Source organism: Tenrec ecaudatus, chromosome 15, assembly GCF_050624435.1.
Source record: "Tenrec ecaudatus isolate mTenEca1 chromosome 15, mTenEca1.hap1, whole genome shotgun sequence".
Lineage (NCBI taxonomy): Eukaryota > Metazoa > Chordata > Mammalia > Afrosoricida > Tenrecidae > Tenrec > Tenrec ecaudatus.
Genome location: NC_134544.1, coordinates 70751725 through 70762429, shown reverse-complemented (window position 1 = coordinate 70762429; position 10705 = coordinate 70751725). Strand labels below are relative to the sequence as shown.

The following is a 10705-nucleotide window of genomic DNA, read 5'->3' as shown; positions in this document are numbered from 1 at the left end:
GGGATGAGCATGAACGAGTGACTTACTTGACCCACTCTGAGGTCCATTTTGTGCGTAGAAGTCCATCGGTAACAGGTGGTCTCCGTGACACCTTGCACCCAGGTGGTACGAGACGACAGTTTTTCATTGTCGTGGGTGAGGACCGAGTGTTTTGCCTCTGTGTCAACCAGGAAATCAACCATTTCCCCCTCCACCAATCATGGTACCCTAGGCTCAGGGAGGGATTCTGAACCCCGAGTTCCTCATTCTAGGTTCTGCCTGTTTTTCCCCCGCATAAAAATAGGGGACATGCTGTCTTATGAAGATTGCGGCACCTGTCAAACTGGTGTCCATCCTCCTGGCAATGCCAGCACCATATCATTCCTTTCAAAAGCTCTTTTTTGAGTCAATCTCTGGCCCAGTACTCTCTTTCCTCGCAGTAACTGCACTGATCTTTTCCTAGTCTAGCCTCCCATTTCTATTAATGCCTTCCCTTGTTCTCCCTCTTCACTTGCAGTAGCTGCCACTAATACTTGGGCAATTTCCCTAGTCATCTTCCTAGTTTCTCCTGCCTGGATCCATCGATCTTCCATCCGCTGTCTTTCTTTCCAACAAATCCTTCAAAGTTTTTCTCCCAGCCTTTATACTTTCTTTTGATATCTGATGCACCTTGATTAATAAAAGCCATTATTACTGCAGCCCTACTTTCCTCTGATGTCAGATTTATGGGGGTATACAGCCTAAAAGCTTCCATGATGCGTTCTAAGAATGCAGCTGGACTTTCCTGGGGACCTTGCCTTACATTACCTACCTTGGCCAAATTAGGCGGCTTTTTTGCTGCCACTCAGAAACCAGCCTTGAGAACCTGGCGATAAATTCGGAGCCTCTCCCTACCTTCTGGTTCATTGAAGTCCCATGCAGGTCTTTTCTGGGGAAGTGTGGAGTTGGGGGAGGGAGAAACTAACAGCAATGGTGACTGTATGAGACCACTCAAAGGGAACAAACATCAGAATTTCAGGTGATAGGATGCAAGGGGTGGTGGAAGTTACAGCAAAAAATAGATAGATAGATAGATAGATAGATAGATAGATAGATAGATAGATAGATATTGAGGGTTCTGCAGGGGGGGTGGTTCCAGGGTTGGGGCGGGAGTGGATAGGGGGAGCTGATATGAAGGTATCGAAGTTGATAATAGCAGTAATTGTACAATTATGTTTGATCCAATAGAACTATAGATTTAAATACATAAGCTGCCACATAACTACACTTGAAGGAATATTTTAAGAGATTTCTTGTTAACTTCTGTAGCAAAGTTCCACCAGAAACAAAGGAAATATTTTCAATACTCCCCTTTTTTCCTTTCACCCCTTATACAATTTGCTTATAAGGTATTAATATCTTGTGCATGTGGTGAGGTATACTCTAGCCCAGGTGGCGATGAAGCATGGTAGTAGGGCAGGAGGAAGGTCAAGGGAGATGGAGGAAAGAGCTAGGAGTCAAAGGGCATTCATGGAGGTCTAGACAAAGACATGTACATGCAAATATATATAGGAGGTTGGGGAAATAGATCTTTGTGTCGATATTTATAGGTCAAGTATTAAGGTGGCGGAAGGACCTTGGGCCTCTACTCAAACACTCCCTCTATGCATGAATACCTTCTTTTATTAAATTGGAACTCTATGATGCTCACTCTCCCGACACAACGGCTGGAGCCAAAGTGTGTGAACAAGTAAATGTGGTGAAGAAAGCTGATGGTGCCCGGCTATCAAAAGAGATAGTGACTGGGGTCTTAAAGGCTTGAAGATAAACAAGCGGCCATCTAGCTCAGAAGCAACAAAGTCCACATGGAAGAACACACCAGCCTGTGTGATCAAGTGGTCCCAAAGGGATCAGTTACCAGGCATCAAAGAACAAAAAATCATATCATAGACTACACACCTCCATGATAGGATCGCTGAAGACAAATGGGTGCACAAGCAAATGTGGTGAAGAAAGCTGATGGTTCCCGGCTATCAAAAGAGATAGTGTCTGGGGTCTTAAAGGCTTGAAGGTGAACAAGCGGCCATCTCGCTCAGAAACAAATAAGCCCACATGGAAGAAGCGCACCGGCCAGTGCGATCACGAGGTGCCCAAGGGACCAGATATAAGGCATCATGCAAAAAAAAAAAAAGATATAAGTGTGTGTATGTATGTGTATATATGTGTATATGTATATATGTATGTGTATATATATATTATATTAAATGAAGGGGGAAGTGCAGAGTGGAGACCCAAGGCCCAAGTGTCGGCCAATGGAGATCCCCTCATAGAGGGGCTTAGGAGAGGAGATGGGTTAATTAGGGTGTGAGGTAGTATCGATGAAGAACACAGCTTTCCCCCAGATCCTGGATGCTTCCTCCCCCCAACTACCATGATCCGAATTCTACCTTGCAGGGCTGGATAGGACAGAGGCTGTACACTGGTACATATGAGGGTTGGAGGTACAGGGAATCCAGGGTGGATGATACCTTCAGGACCAAGGGCGTGAGGGACGATGCTGGGAGAGTGGAGGGTGAGTGGGTTGGAAAGGGGGAACTGATTACAAGGAGCCACATGTGACCTCTTCCCTGGGAGTGGGACAGAAGAGAAGGGGGGAAGGGAGACCCCAAATAGGGCAAGATATGACAAAATAACGAGGTATAAATTACCAAGGGCATATGAGGGAGGGGGGAAAGGGGAGGGAGGGGGGGAAAAAAAGAGGACCTGATGCAAGGGGCTTAAGTGGAGAGCAAATGCCTTGAGAATGATTGGGGCAGGGAATGTATGGATGTGCTTTATACAATTGATGTATGTATATGTATGGATTGTGGTAAGAGCTGTTGGAGTCCCTAATAAAATGTAAAAGAAGAAAAGAGAAAAAAATGATTAGGCCAAAGACTGTACAGATGTGCTTTATACAATTGATGTATGTATATGTATGAACTGTGAAAAGAATTGTATCAGCCCCAATAAATTGTTAAAAAAAATTATGTTAAAAGAAATATACTATCTATATGGATGTGCTTTATACAATTGATGTATGTATATGTATGCATTGTAATAAGAGTTGTATGAGTCCCTAATAAAATGTAAAAAAAGAAAAGAGGAGAAAAAAAAAGGTATTAATATCTATTCCATTCTCTTAAATAACTCTTAGGTAAGGTGGCAGTAACTTGTAACCCTTTGAATTCTCTATAACATGGAACGAAATTAAATATCCCAAACCTTCAATACAATGTCAAAGGATTTCCAGAGTCAGGTCTGATTTTTAGTGGCACATCTGTACTTCTTGATATTATTACATGTCTGAAATCGTCACCCCATATTTTCTGACATGCATTAAAAATGTCATAGCTATCGCCGACCGCAAATACAGGCACTGATGAAAACTGCGTTACTCTGATTTTTAATGCATCTTTTTCATGGTCTTTCCCCCACGCTGTTATAAAGCTATGTACTACTGCTGGAACAGAATAGCCTGGAACAGGACCTTTTGTTCCATAATATTTTTTATTTAAAGAAATTCCCACTACTTGATGTGCTCCTGTAAAGCAGTGGTTCACAACCTTCCTAATGCCACGACCTTTAATACAGTTCCTCATGATGTTGCTGACCCCAACCATAAAATTATTTTGTTGCTACATCATCACTGTAATTTTGGTACTGTTATGAATCATAATGTAAATCATAACGTGTTTTCCGATGGTCTTAAGTGACCCCTGTGAAAGGGTCGTTCGATCCGCCAAAGAGGTCATGATCCACAGGTTGAGAACCACTGCAAAGTTAACCAAATGAGCAGAGGCTCCAATGCCAGCAGTCACTTCAGAAGATAATCCTTTGTAGTCAAAGTCATATAATTTCTATTCAAGACCATTTAAGTTGCAGATGTTTCTAACACACATTTAGCCAATATTGTTTTCTGTTCCCTTGACTTTGTGGCTACTGGGATTGGATCCCAAGACTACACAAGTATAGTCTCTATCCAGTATTGTAGATGTGTCTACTGATTCTGAGTGACCTTAGTACAATGTTGTATGGCAGCAACTGAATGTTCTTCTAGCCCCTGCTTGAAAATCTGACCCCAGTTTAGATTAAATATCCTCTGTCAGAGAGATTTTTAACACGTACATATAAAGCAGGTGATTTATGTTCCATGAGCACTTGGCAGGCTCTCTACCTTGTTGCTTGGGAGACCAGCTCAGAATATTGCACAGCCTGAGGGTAAAAGCCTTCCTTCATCTTGGTGTTTAGCAAACAATAGTGGACACATACTATATTTGTCCTTTTGTGATCAACTAATTGCATTCAGCATAATGGTTTCCAAGTCCCTTCACATCATGTGGTGTTTCATAATGCCATCCATCCCTGTTTTTCAGAAATGCATGATATTCCACTATGTGTATGTATCAGAGTTTATTTATCCAGTCTCCTAATAATAGGTATTTGGACAGTTTTCAACTCACCCAACATGGCAGAGTCTTTTACAATAAAATTTCCTAGGATAAACTTTACTACTCTCAAAGCATTGACATGTTTTGTGTTGTTATGTAAAGTCAATCATCATTGACATTTTTCTTACCAATGCAATTTTCAGTTTTCTTAGCAGGATTAATCCTTAGCCCCATGACAACCATATGCCCACCCAGAAATGACACAATATAAAACCTGTACAACAATAAGTAAACAAACAAAAATAAAAGCAGTCCCACCATTATCCATAAACTTCTGATCTGACCTCTACTTGGAATCTATCTTTGAGATCTTCAAGACCTTCCTTAAAATGCTCAATTCATCTAAAAACCACCATTTTATATCGAGCAGCCAAAGTTTCATGTCCCCTTGAGTTTCTTAAATATGCGATAATAGCCTTCGGTTCAAAATACTTTTCTTCCACACAGTACAAAACACAGACCGTGCTTTTCATTCTTTCTTTCTTTTTAAAGACTCTCTAAGGAAACTAAGACAACTGTATTGCTTAGAGAACTTGTTTGCAGCAATCCACTGATTAACCAATCATATGCGTATACATTTTATTTGGAATAAACCCTTGCATACAGAATCTGCTTTGCTACCAAGCTCACTGGCTCCAACTGGATCCTAGGCTCTTCTTCCCAATGGGAAAATAAATAAATCTGTAAGGGACCTTTGTCCCCCTCCCGCCTCCCTAAATTTTTATTTTGGGCGACATGCATTGGGAACTGTCTCAAACAACTTAAGTAAATACATGTTTGTTTTTTCTTTTTGTCCTCTTGATTACCCAACTGAAAAATTTGGCAGCCTGTACCTTGGTGGACTATCTTCTGTGAGCCCAGCACAGCTGTCTCACTGGGTTATCTCACTGAGTGCCTTCATACAATACTCAGAACTCAGAACTCAGAAATTCAGCTCCATGCAGGCTGTGCTTATGACTGTTTCCCTGGTCATGGTGACTCTGCCCTGGAACTTTGGTGGGTATCTTGTTCCATCATTACTAGTGAAGATCTCTCCCATCCACTCAAACCTGTGTCCAGGGGTCTGCCTCACGCAGCCAATAAGGTAACTGGTGAGTGAGTGTCCAGAATTTTTGCAGGAGATCTTCACTGAAGCACCCCGCTTCTTCAATCCAGCACCAGATTGGACCAGCTGGACCTCAGAGTCACTGCCTGTTGAGTTAAGACAGGTGGACAAAATCAATCTAGAGTAGCTACAACCACTTCCTCCTCCCTGAGACCGGTGACTTCTTGCCCGGTAGCTGCCACCACCAAGAAGAGGATTCTCAAGATCCAGTCCATGGTGTGAGAGCTGTCTCCTCAGAGTTTCTGTCGGGGAGGGTATGCTAGTTAAATGATCCTTCGGGAAACACAACATACTCATATTTGATCTAGTAGATCTCTGATTATTTGCATATTCATGTGGTGAAGTATTTAAAAGTAAGGCTTGTGATTAATAAATTACTTGTCATGAAGAATTCTATCTATCATGCAATCCCTAAAATTCAATCAACAAAGTTGCATTTTGAAACTTTTGAATCTTTGTGACAACTTTTTTAAAACTTTGTATTTCAATCACTAATGGAAATTATAGTGACTCCTGATTTTTCATGTGATTAAATATTAGAATGCAGCAGTTCATTAAAAATTTTCATTTTTTCATCTTAAACTTCAGTAAACTTTAAATTAGTCTTCTTTGGCAGTCTATGGATATTAACTTTCACTGACTTTGAACGTTGTATTTCAGGATGAAATGATTTGGACAATGACTACAAGATCATTTTTTCTTCAATTTTTCATTCCAGAAACAGTAAACCATAGATTTATGGATTCCCAAAACATCAATCCATTTAAAGTTTTGCATACTCAAGATATCAATATTCAGCATTCTAGTGATTTATGAAAATTCCAAGTGTATTGGAAGCATACTTCATAATTCCATAGTCTTATTTTATAGACATTAATTTCTTTAGCATCTTATGTTATTTAGTTTTTACCTTGACTTGGATGAATGTTAACAGAGCAAATCTGCTTTCCTCTCAACAATCCATACCCATTTTCTTATATGTCATGGATTGCAATCCCCATAATACAATAGCACTTCTCCCACTTACCCCCTGGTTTCCAATTTGTATTACTTTGTTTTTACTACTTCTTCTGGCAGAGTATTTTGTACTTGGATAAATGCTGCCATTTTTTTTCAAATGGTCAATCATCCTGAGTGTGTGCTCCCTTGTGTTTTTTTTTCTCACCATGCTATCTACAGTTCAGTGAAACATTGAACAACTGGAATAAGTATTGTCCCAAGCCTGAAGGGTTACTGAAGTCTAATCGCTCACGGATTCCACTAGTCTCTATCCAACCAGTAAGCCCTGTCTTTTTAAAATGGTGTTCTACATATTTCACCACTTTATCCAGGCCTCCTAAGGTAAGGGTAGGGAAATGTTGATTTTGTTTTATCCTTCCAAGGGCCATTTTTATATTTATGACATTATTTGTGGGCCATAAAATATGATTAACTTAAAAATTAGCCTGCTATAATTGACCAAACATTTACTTAACCCATCACTAATGTGATGGTAGAACCTATACCCCTTTGCTTATTTATTTATTTCTCATGACCCCTCTTAGATTGGTCGATAATGGTAGGCAGATGGCATCTTCTTCTGGCCTCAGGATTTTGTAGGCTGATTTCTGTATGGCGCATTATTTCATTGGATTTAGTGTTTCCACGCTATTCCATTGGATTTAGTCTGTGGTCACCTCGACTCTTATTTGTTCGGGGGAAGAGACAGGTGAATGGCTGCACCTTAAAAGAATCCTCACAAGTTCTGAAGACTTCTATCACTGTTCAATAATGTAGAATTTACCTCATTGTCTCTGTGGACTTCTTTGTGCCAACTAACCTTGATGTCCCAGAGACTGATCCCTGAGTGGGTCATTCTTTCTGGTATTTCTCTAAGCCTACGGAATGCCCATAATTTTGTCATGCATACTACAGCTTCTCACTTTAGTCCTATCACATCAGCAATGAAAGTCCTGAAACCGTTTCTCCATCCATGTCACCAAGGATGTCTTTACCTTGAGGAATCAGCACTTTCCAGGTTATATTTTGAAAATATTCTGAACTTGTGGCTCAACTTCCAGCAGCATACTGGATAATGTTCTATTGCTACCCATAAAGTTTCCATTAGCTAATTTTTGAAGAGAAATCATCATGAGTTCTTCCTAGACTGTCTTACTAAAGGAAAGCCATTAAAATTCTCCAATATTCAACAATATTATAACTTCCAGAATCAAAGCAGTATTCAAGTCACCAGAAAAAACTAAGGAATGTTTTCATAACAATACTAGAACTGACTGATGGGTGGGAAAAACAGATAAAAAGAACGTACTTATGTTAATTTGTCCTAATACGTTTAATTTTAAAAAGAGTATTACACAAATGTTTACTAGTAAATTTATAGTTCAAATTAAATGCAATGCCGCAAGGTAAAAAAACTACCAGAAGTTCACGTAAGAAGAAATAAGATACAAAATTTTGTGTATGTAGTGTTTATTAAAGAAACATTACCCATAAGTGAAGTGGCACTGAATTATACTTTTTAAGGAAAACCATCTAATCTGGAGGAGAAAACAACAGGAACGATGATACCAGGGGAGGGACATAGGGAGGGACATAAGGAGGGACATAGGGATTGAAAATGGGTGTTATCAATGCCAGGGACAAAGGAACAAGAAGTTATCTAAAATCGATGGCATTGAGGGTGTAGGGCTTGATCAAGCAATGTAACCGAGAAGAATTACTGAAACCCAAATGAAGGCTGAGCATGATAGTGGGACAAGAGGAAAGTAAAAGGAAATAGAAGAAAGGGCTAGGAGGCAAAGGTCATTTATAGATGTCTAAATACAGGCATGTACATATGTAAATATATTTATGATGATAGGGAAATAGATCTATGTACGTATATTTATAGGTTTAGTATTAAGGTAGCAGATGGACATTGGAGCTCTACTCAAGTACTCCCTCAATGTAAGAACACTTTGTTCTATTAAATTGGCATTCCATGATGCTCACCTTCCCAACATGATTGCTGAAGACAAATCGGGTGCATAAGCAAAGGTGGTGAAGAGAGCAGATGTTGCCTGGCTATCAAAAGATATAGCATCTGAGATCTTGAAGGCCTGAAGATAAGCAAGTGACCATCTAGATGAGAAGCAACAAAGTCCACATGGAAGAAGCACACCAGCCTGTGTGATCACAAGGTGTCAAAGGGATCAGGTATCAGGCATCAAAGAACAAAAATCATATCATTGTGACTGCGGTGGAGTGCAAAGTAGAAACCCAAAGCCCATCTCTAGCCAACTGGACAACCCCTTACAGAAGGGTCGCTGGGAGCAGACAAGCCAGTCAGGGTGCAGTATAGCACCAATGAAACATAAAAATTTTTCTCTCTTCCCCCCTCCGCCATATGATGACCCCAATTCTACCTTACAAATCTGGCTTGACCAGAGCAAGTACATGGGTACAGGTAAGAGCTGGAAACACAGAGAATCCAGGGCAGATAAACCCCTCAGATCAATATTGAGAGTAGCCATACTAAGAGGGGAAGGTGAAGGTAGGAAGAGACGGGGAACCAATCACAATGATCTACCTATAACCCCCTCCCAGGGGACTAACAAGAGAAAAGTGAGTAAAGGGAAACATCAGTCAGTGTAAGACATGTCAAAGTAATAATAATTTATAAATTATTAAGGGTTCATGAGGGAGGGGGTTGGCGGAGTGAGAGGGGGAAATGAGAAGCTGATACCACGGCCTCAAGTAGAAAGAAAAGATTTTGAAAATGATGATGGCAACAAATATAAAAATGTGCTTGACACAATAGATGGATGTTCAGATTGTGATAAGGGTTGTACAAGCCCCCAATAAAATGATTTTTAAGAAAAGAAAAACATCTATTCTTACATACAAGTCCAAAAATAATGGCAAAAACAAATAAACAATGCCTTCACAACAGGTCTGGAATATAAACACTTTAGATCAATGTCACCCTTTAAGCTCAAGTAATTTTAAACAATGCATTGCACTCATGAGTGTTTACCTGCCTGTGTTTCCATTCATTGTTAGACGTTTTTACGTGACATGTAGGATGAGAATGAGAAAGATAATCTGCTTGTCAAAAATAAAAATAAAATGGGTCATATAGAAAGATAATTAAGGGTCAGAGTCATGTTAATATTTCTACTGCAAACAGAGTTTACTAGTTCCTACTTTCAAGTTAGCAGTGATGATTAGAAAATGTAGGGAAGAAATGAATAGTGAAATCTGTCCCTGGAGATGCTGAGAGCCAGTTAGAGAACATGCAGACTCCAACAGGAAATCCTCCCGACCGCTCTTCGGTGCCTGTCTAGGGTGGGGACCTGTGATGTTTTGGGTCTTTAGTGCCTCCTGCTGCTCTTTGCCTCCCTTTCAGGGGAAGTTTGTGTCTGGGCTCACATTGAGTCCCCACAATGGATGTGTACCTTGCACAATAACACAGGGCTGTGTTATGTACAGTCAGGGAACTCAGCAAAAGGGAGAACTGGTTCTTGTAATTGTCTTTGGTGATTAGAGAGTGGACTTCTGAAGGATGAGTGATACTATGTATCACCACCATAGCATATGGGGCCCCACCACTGCAGACTCTTCCCCAAGGGCCAGCTCCAGCAGTAGCTACTGGTGATGGAGTAACCAGAGACCATACAGGTGAGGGAGAACAATAGGCTGTGCTTGACCAGACCTAGAAAAGACTCCTGAAGCAGCACCTGGGACAGTACACCTAGAAATAAAGAGAGAAGTCCCTGTCAGTCACATGCACTCACCACAGGCCCCATAAACCAGCTTTGATATCTGAGACCCTCACCTTGGTGAACTGTCACCAGGCACAGGAGAACACAGAGCAATAGCGTCTTTGACCACAACTCTGCTTTTGCAGAGGAGTTACAGCACAGCCTGAAGATGTGCTGGCTTTCACAGACCAAGGGTGGAATGTTACCTCCACATTTAGGGCTTGTCATGGCCACTGAAGTGGCCTTACCCCAGGTGAAATGGGTGCTTGTGAAGTCTGAATATTCCTGCTCAGTCTCTCGAGTTGTGGTCTGTGCATGGCCACTGAATAACTGCTCAGAGAACTCACCTTGAATTAATTAACCAAGCTCACAGATTGATCCAGTTTGGAAAATTATTCATAGTTTTGACA

The 10705-nt window shown here is 40.7% G+C and overlaps 1 pseudogene; it reads right to left on the bottom strand.

Annotated features, from left to right (window-relative positions):
- Positions 1 to 1188: 1188 nt before the first annotated feature.
- LOC142427501 (nicotinamide phosphoribosyltransferase-like) lies at positions 1189 to 5768 on the bottom strand (annotated as a pseudogene).
- Between the last annotated feature and the right edge of the window lie 4937 nt (positions 5769 to 10705).